Source organism: Emydura macquarii, unplaced genomic scaffold (genome assembly GCF_026122565.2).
Source record: "Emydura macquarii macquarii isolate MOO-44397 ecotype Brisbane River unplaced genomic scaffold, CSIRO-AGI_Emac_v2 contig_1644, whole genome shotgun sequence".
Classification (NCBI taxonomy): domain Eukaryota; kingdom Metazoa; phylum Chordata; order Testudines; family Chelidae; genus Emydura; species Emydura macquarii.
In genome coordinates, this window is record NW_027131781.1 from 8,366,632 (window position 1) to 8,389,495 (window position 22,864).

Consider the following 22,864-nt stretch of genomic DNA (forward strand, 5'->3'; position numbering starts at 1 on the left):
AAAACAAACAAACTCAGCTTTCTTCTGCTTCTCCAGAGGCCTCTAGTTGTGTCCTGCCCCTGGATATTTTGTTAGTTTGTGATCTGCGACGGTTCTTGCCTCCGGACTGGGTTTAATTTATTTAAATCGTCAACATAAATAATAATGTAAATAACAACTAGCCCTTCAAATAACGCTTGTAAGTTTAGAAAGTGCGGAAATGCACAGCGAAGGGCACCCGAACGACTGTCCCTATCTCCTTAATTAACCTGGAACCACTGATTCTCCTCTGCCTGCTGCAGCACTTTGCACAGATGCATGGACTTGGTCCGGTGTTTGCTGAAGTCAACAGGAGCCCTTCCATTGACCTCGAGATGCATTGAATCAGGCTCCAAAGCGACTACTTAAAGTGCAGGCAGTGAAGGCTCAGACCCATTATTTTTCTACACCAACTTGAGAAAAAACTGAAGAGTGACCTTCCTGAACCATTTTTATTCTTCTTTACATGCACTGTGTACATCACTATACACACATTTACAACAAACTCCATCTGACCTTGCATTGCTACAGCAAACTACTCAGGCATCTTTAGGACCATGTGACAGATATGGCAATTTCCTACCATATCCTTGGGAGACCTTACTGAATTCAATTTAAGTATTTTTGGGGTCCATTGTATTAAATCAATGACCTATGTATTACTGTGGGCTGGGATTGTATGTAATTTCTGGAGTGGGGAGATGTGACGGATGTGAGACCTGGGGGTTCAAAGGATTGTATTGAACATTGTGCCAGAAAAGAATGGACTTTTGGACCAAAAAGAGTTAAATTGTTTTCTTGGGAAATATCTAGGGATGGTGTATGCAAATTCATAGTGTCTGGTTCTGAAAAAACCCAGCCTTTTGAACTATGCCCTGCCATTGTCAGCTGGTCACCTGCTACATGAGACCAAGATCAAAGGTCCAAATGCGTAAAGGAAAGACTGAACTGGTGGTTCTGAATCTGAGAAACTATTGAAACTGGGAAAACCCAGTTATGGGTTTTGAAGGACTGAGGTTGGAGTTGGGGTTACATCTGGTAAGCTTTTTAGCATGTGTGTAAATTCTTTTATTATTTTTGAAGTTTTCTCTGGAATGCTTTCACCTCAAGAATAAATATGATTGGTTATGGAGAGCGGTGTGGTAACTTATAACTGCAGGTAATTATGCTGATCATAACCCCTGGAGAGAAAGCAAAGCATGGATGCTGACCTGTTTGGGAAGTCTGGCTTGCTGGGAATATCACAGCCTGGGCAGGAAACTGTGCAGTCGGGAAAATCCCTGGGCAGGAGGGAAACAGCTGTGATGGCTGAGGAACTGGGAGCCTAAAGTGGATGCCCTTGCATAGAGGGGGAATATAGTTGCAGTTGCCCTGAACTATGACAGACTGTACACAACCACCAGAAAAAGACAAGCAAGCAAGAACTGACTGCCCTCTTCCAATATGGTAGAGATACTTCTCTGTGGCCTGCTCCTGGCAGCCCTAAGAGCTGAGTCAGCAACACATCTCCCGCCAACAAGCAGGGCCAAGTCTTGCCCTCTTACTTACAGTCCCCACTCGGTTCTTAGTTCTCTCTCAATAAATTTTTGTCAGAGTAAAGACTAAATAACATCAGAGAGTAAGGATGTCAGGATTTGGCCCTGGCCAAAATAGATAGCTCAGTACATTAAGGCTTTGCAGATTTGTTTTGTCAGAAGTAAAAATGACATTGGGATGTAGTAATCCTAGAAATGTAGGACTGACAGGAACCTCGAGAAGTATCAATCCAGCCCTCTGCGCTGTGACAGGATCAAGCAAACCTAATGGTAGCTGCTTCTTCATGGCCTTTTTTCTAAAAATCAAGTAGTAGCAATTTAATATCTGCTACTCCTCTATCAGGGAAACCATCCTTCATTTACAAAGGGATGGATTTCAGTGGTCTAACTTTTCCCATCTCTAATTTCTATTATGCAAATCACCTGAAACATTTAATACAAAATATAGCAAATATACTGCAGAGAGTAATCCTGTACTGGCCAGGAGGATGGAGATTGGAGAATGAACTAGATGAGCTTTCTGGATTTTACTTTAATGATGATGTGAGATGCAATGCCAGCAATTTCTCAGTTTCTTTTCTTATTGACAGCATTACTAACGATTTACTGTATCCATATTAATACTTTCTTATTATTCTTATTCTTAATATTATTATGCTGTGGGAAATTAGGTAGCTACAGAAACTTTCTGTCTTGCTTGTCCCCACATCACAAAACTATTGGTTCCCTGGCTCTGAATGTTAAGTAACTTTCCAGACCCAGTGAATGTATTTTTCCACCTCTCCTCTCTTGAATTTTCTATATTTTGTATTTTCATTTGCTAAATAGATTATGACATGCTACTTGGTCTCTAGCTGCAAGACTTTTCTGGTGACTTCTCCTCTTCTAGGAATTTTGCAAATAAATCATTGTCTATAACAATGAGGAATTAAAATGGGGGCAGAGCACTCTTAAAATATCAGAGGTTCATTTCAAAGGCAATAGCTGAAATGCAGTAGTGTCAGTCATGGGTTGATTTCAAAACCAGTGACCTTGAAAAGGTCTGTATCCCACTAAGTATCCCCTGAGCCAGTCCAACTACCTAAGTATCTGAATTGCAAAGCAACAACACAATACCACAAACCACCAAACACAATCAGAACTGTACTCGCTAGCGGCTGTAGTGAAATAATTTAACCACAGAAAAAGTACTCCCATCTCCCTCTAGCTGTGATTGGACATAACCATAAATTGCAAATGAAGGCTACCCATATCTTTATGATGTCCCAGTTATTCCTCTTCCTTTCTGGGATAAAGTTTTTAGCAACTTTTTAATGGAATAAGAATAAACCCTTTGCTTGGAAGTTCTTTGGTGCAGACAGACTTTTGTGCTAGCTCCTGACATTTAACATGGCTGCAGAGGCACATGCAGAATATGACAGCAAAGAAGGTAAGGAGATTAAGCACAAGTGAGATAAGCAACTGCTTGGAGCCTCACCCTTAGAAATCCATGGCTCCCTTTGGTCCTGGGGCCCAATCCTGCCTCCACTGAAGTCAGTTGTAAACTTAAATGAAATCAATCAATCAATCAGCAGATCCAGCAGCAATATGGGAGGCAACTCGCAACTCCATCTACCACTTCGGTAAGAAGCAACTCATGTATGTCCCTGTCAGCCTCTACTGCAATAGGAAAGGCCACGTGCTTTTTAGGTCTCAATTGTAGTTTCCATGTGGGGGGATCCCACAAACTGTAAACTCACATCCCTGCTACACCTTAGTTCTGTTTCAGCATAGATTGTTCTTATTACCTCCTTTGTTAAGTTTAAATTGAATGGATAAACCTCTAATACTGGGGAAATGTTTGGATCTTGCCATTTTTAACATAGACAGAACATGCACTGTTTATTGAAATAATGTAGATGTCAGACTTCTCTTTTCTTTTGGGGGATGAGAGGGGCTATCTATCTGCAATTCTGTCTCAAAGGTCCCAATACTAAAATGAGATCTTAGCAGTCACACCCCAACCCGGAAAATGGGGTCTCATGTGGGCACAAAGGTCCTGGAGCAGTTTGCAAGACTGGCACTTTCATTTTCAGCCGTTCACCCTGGGGCTGTGGTGGCCTTATCCTATCTGCATAACAATTAAAATAAAGCACATATGAATTGCAATTCTTTTAATAAATATCAGCTGCTTAATCAAGCCCACACTGTCCAGGCCGTGCTGCTGAGCACCCACCAATTGTATTAAATGATCAACTTCTAATTTTTCTTCATTTGGGGGAAACGCAACAGAGAAAGTTTGTTGCCCACAAAATCAGACGAATGGTGCATTTCTTTCTGATTTTTTAGCATTTTTTGGCTTTTTATTAGAGATTTTTAAATTCTATCTTTAAAAAAATTCTGCCCCCAGCCACCCAAGCAGGAATATTAGGGGTGCAAACCCTGGGGCCACTGAAATCAGTGGCAGTTTTGCACCAGGATTTCAGCCTAGGGGTATGTCTACACTGACGGCGGCAAATTCGCCTGTTTTCCACTTCAACTGAGTGGCAATGAAGACACGCTCAAACAATCCGGAAATAGATCTAATAAAACCACCTCCCCAAAAAGTGTAGCGCTGTGTCAACAGGTACACATTTCTTGTCGGCGCAGTGCTGTGGAGACGGTGTGCTAAATGGAAGTTACAAAGTCAACTTTGTGTAGCTTACGTAACTCCCGTCGACTACTGCCAAATTCCACCAGACAGTGTAGACTAGGCCTATGTCCTCCATCCTGCAGTTACCAATCGCTCTCTGGTGCAGGTTTATTTAGTGAGCGTGTTGGGGTATGATTATATGTTTGTAAATAGGTTCAGAGAGTCCCCAGTTAAGAGAGGGGAGCCGACCAGGCCAGACTCCATATTGAATGGCAGATCCAAGATGGAGTCAGACATGCTTGGGATCGGGCAAGGATGTTTGGCAGGATGCCAGCAAAGGCAAGTCTACCCGGATACGGAGCAGAAAGGCGGGAAGCCTGGGGTTAAGTGCTGGGTGCACTGAACTTGCAAGCCGTGGGCACAACAGAGTGCCGCCTGCACACCCCAGAAGAGCGGGAAATGATCCTGGCCAGTGACTGGCTGAGGGGAAGGTGAACCAAGTTGGTTTAAGAAACTCACTGCCACAGAAGGGGACTGTCCATCCGAGTGGCAGCGTGGTAGGGACGCCATTGGTTTGCGGGGGAGTGACAGAGCGAGGACGAGAAGCCGCCGACTGCGGACCTGGAGCCGAAGCAGCCGGAGAGCGGGTTGGTGACCAGCGCTCCTGGGGAGGAGTGAAGCCCAACTGTAAATATGGGAGATTTGGGGGATCCAGGGGTTGTGTTACTGGTTGTGGGACCTGGGGTTTATCCCCATTGGGTGTGTTCTTAACTTCCGCGGTTTTGAATGTATTGTTTGTCACCTCAATACATTCCCCTTCGACTGGACTCCAGCCGTGTGGTTTGCAGCCTGGCCCCGGGGATAGATCTGGAAGCCAGGGTCCACCAACGTCCCCCCACAACACGCAAGGGCCAGAAAAGAAAGGCAAGAAAAAGGAAACAAAGACACTAATAAAAAAGATAATAAGAGAAAGAGGCCGGTGCGGCTGGAGGGCTGTGAAGTGCAGTGGCAATAGCCCTCTCCAAGCAAACCACCTCCCAGCTCCCAGCCTTTCACTTTATAAAACTAACGCCAGAAAAGCAACAAAACCCTGAACCTGTTTCCGCCCGGGGTCGAACCGGGGACCTTTCGCGTGTGAGGCGAACGTGATAACCACTACACTACGGAAACCCTCTCACGTAGCTGCTGTGCCCGGCCCTTCTGAAGGGAGAGGCCTTGGGACTGTTCTCCCGGCGGCCACCGGGGGCAACCACGCAGCGGCTCGGGCGGCAGCTTCAGCAGCAGCTGTGGAGGGGGTGGAGCGGGGGCCGCTGGGAAGGGGCGGGCGGGAAGGGTTAGCCTGAGAGGCCTGTGGGGAAGCACTGTGGCCTTCACCCTGTGAGTCCCGTTGGGGGGCCTGCAGGAGAGAAGGGGTGTGGGGCATGGGGGGGAGAGGGGGCCTGGAGTAGGGAAAAGGGGGGGCCTGGAGGGGAGGAGTGTGGGGTAGGGAAAAAGGGGCCTGGAGGGGAGAGAGGGCATGGCCTGGCATGGCATAGTGGCAAGAGCAGCAGGTGTGCTGTGTGGGGCCAGGAGGGAGCAGGCTGCCTGGGGTGGGGACGTGGGGGGGGGGGAGGTTGGGTGAGGAAAGGCAAGGAGTGAGTTGTTTGTTTTTAAGGAGCAGCTCCCTGACCTCAGCGCTGTGTGGAGGGATCTCCCTTGTACCCTGCACACTAGCCAGCAGTCACTGCAAACCTTTATTCTAATAAGGAAATTTCTTGGCTTGTGCAGCAGCTGCTCCCCTTTCTGTGGGCGGGGGAGAGAGCACAGATCCACGTCACCCCCCCCCCTTTTTTTTTCCCCAAGTCAAATGCTGATCACAGTCAGCAAACCATTTTTTAGTTCAAACTGTGAGATTTCCTTAGTTGTTGTTGGTTTTTTTTAATGCACGACTGAACAAGTGGGCGACAGACTAGTTTATGGCTTAATTAACAAGCACAATTCTGTCTGTTGTAGGAAATGAGCCAGGTTGTACAAGTGTGGCTTAGCCTTAGACCACTGGAGGAACTGTTTTTCATATGTCATGGGGTGGGTATAGACTCTGCTTCTTCAGGGGCTTCTTCCTAAGCATTTCAAAATGCTCTTCAGAAATTGGTATTATTCCAGTGAGGGAATTTAATCAATGCTCTCAATGCACTTTGCAAATATCAGTGAAGTTAGCCTCATCAGATATTCCCATTTTAAAGAAACAAAGAGATTAAGGCACAGATTTTCTAAGTGGCCTCTTAATTTAGAGCATTTTGATTTCAGGTGCCCATCTGTAAACAACCATTTTCAAATATGCTGAGCCTCCATTGACTTCAGCTGAAGTTTTGAAGGCTCAATGTTTCTGAACATCAGGTCATAGGTGTTTAAAGCCAGGCACCTAAAATTTGAGACACCCAAAATTAGAGGCCGCTTTTGAAAAATGTAGCTTAAGTGACTTGGCCAGAGGCATATAGTGAATCTGCAACAGAGCTTGGAATAGAACTGCAGCTAACTTGACTCAGTCTTCTGCCTGAATTACAGATCGATCTTTCCTCTCTACACAAAATTGTCTTCCTGCGGAGGGTATTTGTGTTTTCCATAGATGTACTAAAACCATGAGATTAAACTGGTAATTTTGTAACTGATTGTGGCCTTTGGATGTACTACTACAGCGTAAGCAGTAACACTGCTTTCCCTTAAAGAGGACTATAAAATAAGTGAGTCTCATATGTCTTGATACAGAAAAACCCTCTTTAACAAATCTCTATAAAATAGTTATTCCAAAGAACCGAAGCCTAAAATTGTGGCTAAAGTTATTTTTCCCCATTAGAGATACTTCATTTAGTTTCTCCATGAGTTACTTACTACTTCTGCCAATACAACTTTTCCTCCATTTAAAGAGGTACTTGCAAGTCCTATATCCATCTCTAGATGGTGCATTTTACTCATGAGAACATTACTTTTGGGGCATTATATAAACATTTTTGGAGTGCAAGCCACAGAGGCAGACTTGAAACACTAAAACTGGACAAGACAGATTTTGTATTTCTCCTATTTGTAATAGAGGGTTCTGAGATTAACACAGTGCAAAAATTATGAATATTTATTACTTCACAGACGTGTATTTAGGCTTGGAAGGATTGTTTTACTAGTAAATGTTAATAAACATCAGTGTCACCATACACACACAAACTGATGAAAAAATATTTCCATTGATGATAAAATTTTACAGAGAGGCAAAGTAAAAAAAAAAAAAAGAAAAAAACTGCTGCAGAACTTTGATTTTGATTTAAGGATATTTCCTTTGTGTACTTTGACATGTGGTCTTTGTGTTTTTCATGGTTATAAACCTTGAACTTTTTGAATCTCAGCAGCTACTGTCATTAAATAATTATTGTCAGGCCTCCTCTATTGACTGACCTTTCCATAATTTCCTGCAACTGTGAAAATTTAAATCAATAAAAGTTTTTTAAAAAAGCTTAAAACCCATGATTTTGTGCAACTGTGAAAATGTAATTAGATAAAAATTGGGGGAAAATGCTTAGAAAGAAAGATTGATATTATCCATCTAAATTATATATTTAAAAAAAATCCAATTCTTCCGAGCCTAAACATGTTATAAGCTACATGTGGTTGGAAGTAGGGTTGTTAGCATGCAAATGAAAGTATAATGTATCTGTTCCTTCCTGTGCTTGTCTCAGCATTAGTACATTAGACTAAACAAAATCCATTTATTGTCTAAAGTAACAATCTTATCCTCTGCTACTCTACTTGAATTTAAGTTGGGGAGGGTGAAGCAGACTTGAGGGGAGGAGGGAAAGATCAGTAACATTATAGCCCAGAAATGGTTAGTGCTATTGTGGTGACTAACCACTAGCACAGTATTTATCCTCTTTCTGTTTATATACTAATGTTCTGTGTCTAGCAACCGATGTAGCTGTGGAGATCTGGAGGAAAAACTGTTAGAGGGTTTTTAGTTTTGTAAGTGTGTAACTTTCCCCAAAACAAGAAGTTTACTGACCAACTAATTGTTTTGAATGAACCAGAAAGAAAGAACTCCCCTGTCTGCTTAGCTATAGGTGGTTGTTTGCTGACTGTCATTAGATCATTTCCATAGGGCATTTCACCCAAGAATCTAAAAAACTCTTTCCAAATATTAATCTATTAAGACTCAGTACAGCTCTGTGAGGTGGGTAAAAGATACGCAGGGATCACTTCATGACCTATTCAAATTCACCATCCTATAGGGATGACAGCTGCTTTACTGCACAACAGTTTAGAGGAGGAAGTGAAGAAAAATACAATATCTGATTCAGGAGGAATTATTTTGACATATAGATTGTAATTTCTCCAAATTGGAATTTAGACCTCAGAATAGGCACCCATACTCTCACAATAAGTGCCATTGGATTCAGAATGTGTTAATTGAGTAACTGAGAGTTAATTAGCTCACAATTAATGCATGTGGGGATAAACTGAGTCTGTTTGAGCTGATATAGCCAGATTAGCTAGAAATGCCTAGAAAGAGTCAAAATATTGTTGCAACTAATATTTTATTCTGCATCTCCTTCAATTTAATTAGTTTGGAGGCAGAGTTGTGCAAAAGTGTGGTTTGAGGAAAAGAGTAGTTTCTGAGCTGGCTGGAAGCGGGTTATACTGTTGTTTTGATTCTCTAATCTTCTGGAAACTTTGTGTTCAAATAAAAGGTACATTTTTGTTTAAGAAATCCAAATGTACATATATACCACCTTCCTCTTTAATATCAATATTTCTTTTGCATTAAAAGGATAATATCAGATAATTTAAAACCCAACATTTTGATTACTGTAAAAGGAAATAAGAAAATTTGCAGCATCTCAAATTAACAGTTATATTTTTCCTTTTTGAAAATTGAAAGAAAGCGAATAGCATTCATCATTGTTTTAGTGCATGATAACCATACAGTTAAATTGACTAGAAACAGAAGTGAAACTCACCAATTTATTTCCTCTGTCCTCATTGAACATAATAAAAAAGTAATCAAATAGATTAAACAGTGAAAAATAAATTAGATTAAAAAAAGCCCACTGGTTTTTAATAACCTAAGATATTGTTAGCAATATAGGTAAGGAAATTACTTGTATTGACTTCAATGGGGCCAAGATTTCCCCAATGATTTTTAACCTGAGATTGCAGCTTTTAAAACGTAAAAATGACCTTATATGAAAGCAGCATTTCTAGTATATTATAAACATTGTCTACCCCTTTTATTTTATATCTTAACTCAAATGCTAGCAGTGGAACTTGTATGCAAATAAGGGTTATTTCCACTAAAAGGTTATCATGAAGTTATCTTTAACTCTATTGGCTACCATCGCAATTCCCAATGGTAACACTTTAAGATATAAACAGCCTTGTTACATGTACTTAAATATTTTGGTTTCTCTGGCAGCAGCTTTAAAAAAAGGAAAGTGATTGCAATGTGGAATGTTTCACTGAAGCGTGTAAAATTTCACACTCCTGTCCCAGGTTCAGTACAAAAGGGTGTCCACTGTAATTTAGTCTTTCATATGGCTTTCTCAGAGTGTTGCTAGCGGTTTTTATTTAGCCTTCTAGTATTAGATTTTTTTCGTCTTCTTCTTGACTGCAAAGAGCTATAAAGATGAAGGGGCCCATTAAAGCCTGCCTTTCAGAAATACAGGTATCTTTCCAGCTAAGACCCTTGCTGTATATGTTTAGAATCATGATAGTTGTAACCACGGTTAAGCACAGTAGTTGCACAGTAGGAGGTGTCTCATATACTGTGATCTTTTCCTTGATTAGTAGGATGTGATACTAGTCTGCAGACCTGCACTACTTAAACTGTGTTGTAGATTCTGTCCTACATGTTCCCTAGCATGATTTGCAGACATGTGTCTGTGCTGATCAAAGATACCATCCACAGCCCTGCCCTTCCCAAACAGGGCTTACAGCTAGCTAAGATTTTCTGCAACTCTAAAAGGTCAGTGCATAGCTCCAGTCCAGCACTACTGGATGTTTCATGCAGCAGGAGGGTATAAGGTGAGAAGCCAGTAGGAAGGTTCAGAGAGTACTCAATTCTGGTGGATTGGGGCAGGGGCATGTCGAATCATAGACTCTTTGGACTGGAAGGGACCTTGAGAGGTCATCTAGTCCAGTCCTCTGCACTTATGGCAGGACTACGTACCTTCCCTTCTTCCCATGGAAGCTTCTCTACAATGTTCAGGCTCTGCCTGATGGGTGGACATGACTGGTCCTAGCTTGCAGTGCTCCTTGATCTAGGCAGCCTGTACTGGACCTGCATGTTAAAAATTAGACTGGCTCAAGCCTGCTCTTTGTGCAGCCTTCAGGTTACTAACAAGCTGCCCATGTGGCTCTTGGTCTGGATCAACTCGGGTACCTGTGCAGTGCTGGCGATGGAACCCCTAGAATGCCGCAGCCTCCATGTCAAGCTGCCCTACCTTGCCCTAGAGTTGCCTGATGTGCTTTGCTCCCTCATTGCCAAATCTGAAGGATCCTCATTGTTAGGATTGTGAGATCTGATGTTCCTCTCTGTGGATGTTGCTGCACCAGAGGATCATATGGTTGCTACAAGGAAAAGTTGCTCCTTGACTTTACATGGGGTGCCACAGGCAGCAGCCCGATGACAAGACCTCCCCTCAGGCTCACTGCATCCCAGGAGTGCGGCGAGAGTCTGCTGGTTGGGGCCAGGAGGAAGGCAGAGCGTTTGCTCTCCGATGCCCATGGCACTCAGTCAAAGAAAGCACAGCCAAAGTGTTTACTGGAGAAAGCCTCAGCACTCAACCAACTCAGGTTTAACCCAATAGGTGGCAGTGGCTGTTCAGAGCTCAGGAGAACGACACCTGTTTAGTACAGCACAAATGAAGAGTAAACAAGTGATCTGAGTTATGGGAAGTGACTGAAAACATACCCACCCGAGTTGCTGCTAATCACATTTTCTCAGCAGCGAGACTGAGTCTGAAAAACAATTTTTAAAGCCTGTGGCCTAAGAACCTTGATGACCAGGGCCCGATTTTGTAACAGGGTTCTGGATATTCTAATGCGCCCAGAGACTTGGTCAACATTTCAGGGTTTGCTTGTCTTTTCTGTTAATCCTAGTTCTCCCTCGTCTGAAGTGATAAGGAAAGGGCTTGCTCACTTGCACATGCATCTCCTCTTGATGGTAGGTTTCATGTCTTGTTTGCCTCTGTCCACGAGATCTTTCGGCCAGGATGAAGAGTTATTTAGGGGCAAGGGTAGAGAGAGAGAGATCATTCCAGCCCTGGAACAGAAGAAGGATTGAAGAGCTAACAGGCCTTGATTATCTCAAGAAGGGGTATAGTTGGTTATTGGAATTACGCACCTACGAGGGCATACTAAGGAGGAACACAAAGAGGGGCGTATTCCATGCCACCAGCACTAGAACCAGCCTTTGCATAGCCCAGGGATGTCAAACTCATTTCCTATGGCGGTCCAGATTTGAATTAAATGTACTTCAAGTGGGCCATACATACCATAAATCGAATTTTTTTAATTAAAATTATTGTATTATATTGCACCGTATTACTGTATTATAATAAAGTTTGACAAATTTCATTATATATAATCAAACCTAATTTGCTTCTTGGCATTTCTGCCAAGAATGAGCAATAACACAACCCTTCTGAAGAAAAGAAATTAGAACAGGAATTTGAAGAACCATTACATTGAACATTTGTTTACAGTATGTGTGAGGTCACTCATTTTACTAGGGAAATCAGGAAGCAGGTCCTATTTTTCATGACCTATAGGAATATAAATGACCAATTACAGCAAGTTATTTGTTCCTTTTTTGGAATTTCAAAGATCTCTCTTTTTCTCTCCCCCTACTTTTATCAACTTTACCGTCCCCACTGGGATTGTTTGTTTTTAATCTTGTGAAGGCATCAAACAGATTTATAGAACAGTGAGTAAAATGTTAAACAGGTTTAAATATCTAGCAACCGCTTACCAAGCGCTATGTCTCGTGCACACAGCGCTCCACGCACTGCCACCAGAGTACACAGATCTCATGGCGGTGCGCGCTGGCACGAGATCTCATGGCGTCGTACCCTCTGGCGGCAGCGCACGCCGTCTCCAGAGAGTACAACACCACGTGATGTCGTGGCAGCGCGCGCTGCCGCCAGGGACCAAACCAAAAAGGTTGGCGGGCCGTATCTGGCCCACAGGCCAGATGTTTGACACCCCTGACATAGCCCAAATGAGTGACATGCAGAGGCTTTCTGACCTGTTGTTTCAGTAGATCAATCCTGAAAAAGGCCTCACAGCTAATGCGCCATAACTAATAACTAAAAATAATAACTGTAATGATAACTAATAACTAATGATCCTGCAACCTTCCTTTGAATAGTAGCCCCACTGACGTTTATAACAACTTTGCATCATAAAAAGACGTGGTTTTCACTTACTGATGAGCACCGGGATAGAAACCCCATTGACTTCATAGCGACTACGGGGGTGGAGGGATCAAGCCTTCTCTTCTGTGTGTGTGTGTAAGGCAGCCCTCTTGTGGGATTTTTCCATCCCTTTCATTGACACAGCATCCTCCCCTGTCTCTTCCCACAACGCCCCATATTGTTCTGTCTGCTCACTGGGAGCGAATCAGTCCTTTTCTCATGGTGGATGTATGTCAAGTTTCTTCATCTGGAAAGAAATGAATTTTCCAAGCCACACAATTATTGCCAACTTTTTAAAGAGTGGTGACTGGAGTGACTGTCTCAGGTTTACCTCAGGGATGTCGAGTTAAAACTTATTTTCACTCATTATAAAAAGCCCAAACAACAGAGCTTCAAAGGGTAAAGATAAATGTTCCTTCCTCTCCCCCTCCAACATATTTTTATTAATGGATTGAGATAAGTGAATTTAATCTATTATCCAAACAATTTTTGTTCTTTGAATACTAAGGCCCTGATTCAGGATAGTATTTATGTTTGTGCTTAAGTTTAACAATATGCTTAAGTATTCCCTGAATAGGGATGTTTACCTGAATTAGGGGTATAAGGCACTTATCTTGCTAGAAGCCTTCAGTGGAAAATTAGCAATGGGAACATCTTCCAGATAGCTACTTTTTCATTATTGTTTTATTAACTGCAATCGACTCCAAAGCACAAGTAACTCAATAATCTAAAACAAAGCCCCCAAATTAAATGGCATTATGCTGTTTCAGTTGATCTCATTCAGTTCTCATGACGTGCTTTACATTCACTCCTAATAATGTGTCTGCCCTGTTTTTCTTTAATAGCACTCATCATGTGTAGCCCTCGTTCAGTAATTTTATGATGCAAGACTGGGTTTGTCATTTTAAATACAATTTAATTAACGATGACTGAGTCACCCAAAACCCGAATAAAGAGCTCAAGGTTTGGCCCATAGGCATATGCTCTAAGACTCTTCTCACAGCAAGTAAGAAACTGATCACTATTTTGCCTTCTCATTTTCCAGTATTCAAGTCCTGTTTTTAGTTTAATGGCCCAGAACCAGTGGCTCCCATGTTAAGATCATCATAAAAGTGTAAAATCACCAGTGATCTTCAGTTTTTCCCTATAGTTGTCTCTGAAACTATTATGGGTATGTGTGTGGGGGCGGGAGCCAGGGTTTTTCACATTAGAAGTCAAAGTGTGACCACCGGATTGTTTTTTGGATGGTATCTACGCTCTTCTTCTGATGCTGTCTGAGCCTGATTCTCCTGCTCAGGACCTTGGAGATCAGCCAGCCTTGCTGACGCAGATTGCAGTCCTGCTGAGCTGCACAGGATGCCGCACCAACAAAAGAAAAGAGCGCTGATCCCCACCTTCAAATGATGGGTGTGCATGAAAATCAGGTGTCTCTGGCCAGACCGGCAGACTGGAGGCTCAGGTGCCATGTGGACATTAAGATTTCTTTGACATAAATGCAGCTGCTCTAATGGGGTAAGAACACAGCCACCCTCAGTCATGAAACACAGAAATCTGCTGCAGATGGTTCCCATGCTTGCTCATGATTTAAATCAAGCCAGTTCTTTTCAGCCTAGCAGGGTTAAGAGTGGTCAGTCCTGGGATGGGAGTCTTAGAAGGAATGCCTGGAATGGTGTCAGTGATTTGGTTGGTGACACTGTTATCTCTGAGTCACAACTCCTGGGAATGATGTGTTGTCTTTAAGTAAGGTCTTCAATGCTGCCATGTCCTTGTGTGTAAGAGCAGGGCTGTGGGTTTTGGTTCACAAAGGTGTTGTCAAGCTAAACCAGCGGAATGCATTCACGACTCCTTAGTTTGTTTCAGGGTTTCTGGGTCATATGAACTGTGAAAATTCAAGGGAACCTGGTGAAACATGCTGGTCTCAGAATGAAAGCAGACTGTGGTACAAATGCATCCCTCAACACATAGCCCTGTCCCCCCCGCATAGATCCCCGTATCCCCCATTTCCTGGTGTTTTCTATGCCTGCACAGGTGTTCTGCAATATTGTACCTTTCCCAATATCTTTGGCTAGGCTAATCTTACATCTGTCATGTTCAGCAAGATGGGCTGCTGCTCAGTCCCCATGGAAACAATTTCAAGGAAGCTTCCTGCTTGTGTAGCATTGCTATGCTGTTTAAAACATTGCATTTCATTTCCCTGTGCCCAGGATGGTTGTGAGACTCAGTTCACTAATGTTTATAAAGCACATTGAGGTCCTGGAAGAAGATGCTAGTGAAGAGCAAAGTGTTATTACCTCTAATTAACTAATTCCTTTTTGCCCTGTGTTCACACAGCGCCATTTGCTTGTGATGCCTGGTGGAAAGTAGTGGGATTCCAGAGTTACTGACCCTCTGCAAATGTATCTGAGACTCCAGAAAGTCAGCTTGACACTTGGAGAGAAGTTTGATCACAATTTCGGAAACAAGTGCCAGACAAAGAGCATGTTCAGGCAAGCTCAAGAGTCTGATTTATACTGACAAAATCCAGAGAATTCAGAGCAAAGGACAGTACTACGTCCTTAACCCACATTAGTGTGTACATAGACAGAGCAGCACACAGGTAATAATGGCTCATGCTTCTTTGAATCCTTGAAGTACTTGGCATAAGAGGGTGAACTGAAGACCAATTGTCAGCTCTAAAGCTGTGGTCCAGATTATCAACCCTGAGGTCCAAGTGCATCTGCATCTACTTTGCGTATACTTGGATTTCACATTTGCATGTACACATGCCAGCCCAGCTGCACATCTAGCCAGGTGTACACCTGAAGGAGGACACATGCATGCAAAATCAATGCACAGATGCACATGGACGTCAGAGCTGAAAACTGAGCCCAGTATTTCTCTATGCTTGAGCTCCGCTCAGTCAGGAATGAAAGAACATGCTTCACTTCCAAACCTCTCTTGCTACCAACTGCTTTCCAGATTGGGGGAAATCCAGATTTGCTGGGACAAATTCAGCACTAGAAACAGCAGGTGCAACTCTGTTGAGTTCAACACAGTTACACCCACTTCCATCAGTTGTGAATCTGACCTGTTGTGTGCATGGTGCACAGCAGTTGGGATTAGAATTGGATCCTGTGTAACCCACAGACACCGCTGTATTACTAGCTGAGCCAGCCTGCCCCCTTCTGGGCTGAGCCAGAAACAGCAGTGCTGAGCTTGTCTCTGTTGAAATTGATCATTTAGTGCCATTAAAATATCCAGTTACTGGGCTGAGAGATTTTGATTAAAACAATCATTATATTTAGTGGGCCAAATCCTGCTCCCCATTTAATTGGCATCAATCCAGATGTGCTCCACTGATTACTGGTGTATCCAAGAACAGGAGTCAGCCCAGGATCTTTTCAGCATAAAATACCCACTCACTTTTCTATGATTCAATTATCTTTTGTTCCCTCAAGTAACATGCTGCAGTCTGAGGAACCCCTACAGTTCTGTTAGATACATCTGCTCCATATCTTTAAAATTTATCGAGCTGTCCAGCTCTATCAAAACAGCTAAGCCAGTGGACACTTGCATATCACTGCAGTGCTCGACAGAGGCTTCTGGAGGTGTGGAATGTGCTCCCATTCCCACCCTCCTCCATCTGCACCAGTGTCTGTGTGGTCTCCCAGGATGGCCATCCTGCAGAGACATAATGGGGACTTGAATGCCTTTGCATCTGATCCCCTTTGGAGAAAGAATCTGCAGCTGCTTCCAGGGTTCCTCTTAGAGCCTGCAGGCAGGGTCTTTTGTCCAGAGCTGGCTATTTTCATTAGCTCCAGCTCTCATTTTTGGACATTATTAATTTCTGAGATTACCCCAGATCCCCATGGTGTACCTGATAACAAACACAGGCTAAATCTCCATTGCCTGCTTCTTACTGGTACAGTGAAACAGGATTACTTCCCCTCCTCTCCACTTTCAAACAATGCTGGTTACCCACTTATTTCAAGAATCAGATTCAGATTATTTTTAAAATTCACGCTGGTTTTATCTCAACTCATTTTACAGGCCTCATCTCTCTCCACTCCCTCCTCTTACCCAGCACCGGCAACCCCCTTGCACAATCTTACCACTCATGGTACAAGAGCTGTCTCCCCTGTAACGCCTGCAGCCTAAAATAGCCTTCCTGTATCCCTCCACCTCATCTACTCTCTTCCTCTTTTCAAATTCCTCCCATGCCCATTTCTTGTGAATTCTCTTTTCCTCTCTGCTGTCAACCCGAACGTTACGGGATACAAGTTCCTATGGATGATGTAAAACAAACATAAAGTTGTGCTGTACCGTACAATTTCTTCACTGACTCATGAGTCCCTCAGAATGACTCCATGCCTTTCTCACTTAGTCCGTCACCCCTCCCTACCCAGATAGGTTAGTTTAACTCCTTGGTAAGGTCTTTGATGACTATTCTTACTCTTTTTTTTGCAATTAACGTTTCTAATCCATTGTCTACAACAGTGATCCCCAAACTTCTTACCCCGGGTCCCTCCCCTTACTCCTGTCTGTGCCCCCAACCCCGGCTAGGGCTGGAAACAGGGCCACAGTCAGGGCCAGCGTCTGCAAGATTATTCTGTACTGAGCAATAGCGTACAATCAAAAGCAAAGGAAAATACTGACTGCAGCAACTTTGGCTATACAAGAACTAAAAAGCATAACTGCATTCTCTCTCTCTCTCCCTGTCTCCAGTTCAGCAACACGCAAATTACTTTGTCATTGTGGAGAAACAAATAAGGCTTCATTTTCGTTACCATTCTGATGGGGGTAAACAAGCTTATTTACACTTGAGCACTGCTGAAGAATAAAGTCATAGAGAAAAGTTCCTGGTAGGTGGCCCTGCCTTTTTTCATTAGGGACGGCTTTTTAGAAAATCACTGTGAACTCGGTGAGACAGTCTTCTGTTCAAGCAAGCCCGGGTTAATGAAAGTACGGTGTGTGCTTGTTAAAAGGAGGACTACAACACTTGTAATCATGGGTGGTCACATTTTTATTTAATGATATGTAGCTTTACTCTCTCCAGCATTTGCTCCTAACCCTTCTCCCCCTCCCCGCACTTACTTAATGAATAATTAAGTTTTGCACAATGAAATCTGATGCCAGGTTCAAGACCAGCTAAACCCACTTGACATGTGATTTTTGTTTTTAAAATGATCCTTGCATTAGTAACACTGGGATACTGCAAAGCAAAGAGTGCTGAAAGCAGAAAGGGGCCCCAAATGTTTAATCACTGGAGCTAAAAAAAAAAAAAAAAAAGAAAAAAAAAGGACAACTGGGAATAGGCTTGCCGTCAGGGAAGAGGAGCCTGTGAATCTGTGCTCCTTCCTCTCTTTCAAAGCACGAGTTTGACAGGGAGGATAAACCTGCTAGAACAAGGACTCCTCAGAGCGAAGGCCTGATTCTGCTCTCACCCACACCAGTGCGACTCAGGAAAAACTCCACTGAAGTCAGTGGCATTACTGCAGTGAGAGGAGGCTCAGACCCAGTGTGCTGATCTCACAGCCGCAGTGGAGTCCAGAGCCAAGTACAGTTGATCCTATCTATCTATCTATCTGCCCATGATTGGATGTGGACACAAACACTCTTAGTAAATTCAAATCACATCCAAACTTCCCAAATGGCTCTTATCTCTGTAACTAGGCCAAGCCAAAACGTTGGCTCTTGAATCCCGTGGAAGTCTGAAACCAGATCTTTAACTTTTCCATCTATAGAGAGAGAGAGAGAGATTAGAGACACTCAGAGGCGCACATATATGTATGTTTATCACCCCTTGGATACTTTTTACCTGTACAGTCAGCTACAACTTAATCCAGTGATCAGACCTAGGGCTGTGTTGGCCCTCCTAAGTAGGTGAATGCTTGTGGGATTTCCAAAGGCACCTAAGGGAACTGACCGCCCACCTCCCATTGAATTTCAAAGTAAGTTGGCTCCTTTAGATCCCTTTGAATAGTTCAGCCTCTCAACCTGACAGTATCCCTGGCGTCTGACATCCTGTGTCGTAACCTGCCTGGCTGCTTGCTGTTTAGTTCTGTTAAAAAATAGTTAATGTGGGTTTCTTAGGTGCCTTGTTCATGGGCGACATTGACTGATTACATTTTGGAACTTAAAAACCTGACTGTTTCCTAAACAAAACTCTGTTGGAAGTAGTTTTAGCTCAGGGGAAAAGCTCTGCCCGAGTGGACATCGTGTCAGCAGGAGAAAGGACCAGGAGGGATCGTAAGGTGCCGGAGGCAAAGCTTTGTGTGACAGCATTACTCAGCAGCAATTTATTTCTTCAGTTTCTTTACTGTAACCTCTGAGATGCTGGTGCTAAAGCTGCCTAAAGCTTAGCCTGAGGTACTTATCTATCCCTGTCAGTCCTTAATGGCTTGCTCTGGAGCCCGTTGTGACTGAATTCATTCACCGCTAAGGAATGTGCTGTCCAACACACACACAAGCCTCCCAAAGGGGGTTTTGCAGGATTCTTCCCAGGTCTGGGTGCTCTCAGCCTCCCGCACAGCACCGGTCAGTGATGCAGGGTGACATTAAGGTTAAATGAATTTCCACCAACATTCTGGACCCTCCACAGCTTTGGGGCACCTCCCCAGACAGATTCCCCCTCCTGCTCCAGCTCCCCATCCTCTGCCAATGGACTCCCCCCTTCCAGCTCCACCAGGTGAGATCTTGTCTTCTTCCCTTGTGAGGAGGCCCAACCAGCCAGCTGGCAACGGTCGGGAACCTTCTGCTGCACAGTCAGTGGAGTCCCCTACTAACGACGAGGTCCTGATCCTGAAGATCCCAACTTAAAGCCCAATCCTGATACCAGTGAGGTGGGTGGCAAAACTCCGATTGACTTCAGCGCTTCCTCCTTCTTGTACCATACCCCTAAAGAGCCTGCTCAGATCCTTGCCAGGCCAGATCAGTACAGGCTGTGAAAAGCATGACATCCTTTCCGCTGCTGAGAACCACAACCAGACAGTTGAATCCACTGCCTCCCGGACAGCACCTTAGGCTCGGCCATATTGTTTGACAGATTTAATGCCACTGAACCACCAAACACCAGGCAGCACATCCAACATCTGGACTCATAGGAGGGTCAGGGCAACTGAAGGTGGGTGGAGAGAATGTTTCAGATAAGCAAAAATTTGAATGTCAACAAAGGGAGAGGCCTCTCCCCGTGGTATTCGCTCTCTGTGGTCCTTCTTTAACCTCCATTGAAGAAGGTGTATTAATTATTCCACATGAAACAGCCCACAGGCGTCAAATGTATTGATAAGAGGGTGAACACCAGACTTTCAAATCCAGGGCAGCCTATTAAAGATTCCAGTGAGGAAAATGGAGATAGCCAAAGTATAATTCAGCTAAGTAATGTTGTCGCACAGTCTGTAGGAACTAACTCCTGCAACGGTCCCATTCTTCGTGGGGGAGCGCACTGCGTGAACCAAGCTGGATGTTCACTCAGAGGCTGCAGCAGTCATTTTGCAGTGGCCTACTTCTTCCAGGTCTCTTACTAGTCTTCCTTGGAGGGAAATGGCCTTTAGTCATCCTGTTCATGCTGTTTAAAGCACGTGCTGTAGTGGGTGGAAATGTTCTATATTTTCCCTTTAAAAAGAAAAATCCCAAACCAACTTCGAAACATTTATAGCTATTGACAACTCAGGAGAGTTTGTGTAGTGGTTAGAGCAGGATCTTGGCTCTTGGGTTCTTTTTTCAGCTCAACTGCTGATTCGCTTCAGAATTTGGGTGTATCACCTTGGACCCAATTTTCATTGGACTAAGCAAAGGCACCTTCAGTATTTGCAGACCGGTGTTTTTGTGTACAACTCCACTTCCCTCCCAGTCACATGCTTGAATAAATAAGGCTATGAGCCTCCATATATCAGCAGCATGGAAATGCAGCCACCTCAGGGATGGAGGGCAGCAAACAGGCAGTGCACTGAACACTGCACACATACATATAGACACAAATACAGGGAAGTGACATACATATTGTATATTATTAGAATATTAAGATAATATGTATATATTAGACGTAGTTACACGTCTAAAGTATCATTCATTTGAGTCTCTTTTGTATATTACCCTCATTGTACAGCTTGGGAGATAGGCCCACACGAGTCCATGTTTTCAAAAAAGCTCTCTGGCTTTGGGTGCCTGATCTGAGGCACTCAAACATAGTGGACACTGGAAAACGGGAGCCAAATGGCAAAACCAGGGACCTACATCTCCAGATTCCCCGTCTGTTGTTTTGTCAAGGTGAAGGCACTGAAGAATATCTGAACAGTTTTGTCTTATTTACTTCCATGCCTTTTAGAGGCCCTGTGTCTTAGAGGAATAAACCCAAGTGTGGGCTGCTAGAACTACTGAATTCTAATCCCAACTCTGCCACTGATTCACTGTGCGTGGCCTCAGGCAAGTTTCTTCACCTCCCTTTGTCTCTTTTAGTCTCTTAGTTTTCCCATCAGTCATGAGGGGGATAAGAGCTATGCAGAGGTGTTTGGAGGATTAAAGGCAGCACATTGCTGTGGAAATGTACAGCATAGCGAAGTGTTGTTGTTCTGCACGTTTCCAGTAGGGATCCTGAGCTGGTCTGCCAGCCCCACAACAAGGAAAACAAGAATCAGTGTGAAAAATCCCAGCGCTCCTGAAAGTTGTGGGATTTAAATTTTCAAGTGATAATTACAGTGTCTTCTGCACCATCCCACGCTTTGCAACACCTCCACAAGTGGAAGCATCAAAACACCTGTTCTGGGCTCCGGTGGGCTTGTAGGTCCTTGCCCTAAATTATACGCGACTCATTCCTTGGCAGGCAGCCTGTAACCATTCAGGTTGACCACTCCCAACAAGAATTTCTGCGTGACAAAGATTATCTGGAAAACAGGTGGCCGGATGGGGATTATACTGAGGGAGACCAAATTCTCTGAGAAGGAGGGTCACTTGGGAACGTTTAAAAAACTCTAGAGGCAGGATTCAGGCCAGTTGCGATCGAATTCTTTACAAATGGGAGCTCACAGCCAGATTAATTTGATGACGTTTCTACAGTCAAAGTGATTACTGGCTACAGAACAACATCTTAGGGGCAGTTTTGCTGTGAGTAACAACTTGGTGAAAGCAGCATTGTGAGATTTAGGTTGGATAGTCAGATTCTGCCCTCCATTACAAAGGTGTAAATCTGGAGCAACTCATGGGCTTTGGTGGAGTTCCTCTGGATTTACACCAGTGCGATGGAGGATGAATTTGGGTCAGCGTGTCCCAGTGACTTGATATTAAAATCACTTGCTGAGGGTCAAATTTTGCTCTCAGTTACACCTGTCTGAATCAGGTGCAAATGCACTGGAATCAGCAGGGTGAAAACTGCTGCAGGTTAGATCAGAATCGGGGCCTAGGCCTCTTGTTCTCTCAGGACTGGATTATGATGGGCTCCAAAGTGGTTGTGCATGTCATGACCCCCTCCTTGCACAACTTGCACAGTCCCAGGGCTGTCCTAAGTGGAGGGATAGCTCCATGTTAAACGGGTGATGCAGAAGGAAGGCCAGGGGGAATCAGGGAAATGGTAGAGCAAGCCAGCAGCAGAAGGGAGTGGATGTTCTCCCCTTCTGACAGCAGGTGCACTGGGTGTTGGCTGGCAAGCTCCGGGAGGCATTGTGTATCTTGAGGCCCTGTGCCCCGATGCTCACACTAGGGCATTGCAGATCCGCACCTCCTCGACGTGGGGCAGTAGTTCATTGACACCTTCTGGCCCTCCTGCTCAGCTCCAGGCAAACGAACGGGGACTGGCATGCACACTTTGTACGCAGTACGCTTCGGGTCTGTAACTAGCAAGTCAGGCTTCAGTACCAGGTATGGATTAGCTACAGAGCTTCCAGAGATGTGTTTCTGTTATGACACAGGTATGGCTGAGGTTAGCTTACATAAGGTCTGTTACACACATCGCCAGCTCGTGGCTGAACTGTATAACATAGTTTAGCATACCATTACCTCTCCCCCTTTAAGTTCCACTTTCCGACTATTGACAAAATTTACACTAGCTCACGCTATCTTTGAAGTTCAATATGTATCAGTCTGCTACTGTATTGTATTGTACTGGTTTTCTGTATTGTACTGGTTTTTCTAATTACATGACTCGAATGTGTAACAACTTGGTCATCTGGCAGTCCATTAGTTGCAATAACTGGCTGTGGTCAGTTTGGAATCTTTGGGTCGTCGTCTTGTTCTGTCCTCTTGTTCTGCTTTTGTAGAGTTTGCTCTGTTGTTTGTTCATTCTGAGGAACAAA

The 22,864-nt window shown here is 43.8% G+C and overlaps 1 non-coding gene across 1 annotated transcript; it reads right to left on the bottom strand.

Moving 5' to 3' along the window:
• Window positions 1–5,261: 5,261 nt before the first annotated feature.
• TRNAV-CAC (transfer RNA valine (anticodon CAC)) lies at window positions 5,262–5,334 on the bottom strand. The gene has a single exon. It is a non-coding gene; the product is annotated as a tRNA-Val (tRNA).
• Between the last annotated feature and the right edge of the window lie 17,530 nt (window positions 5,335–22,864).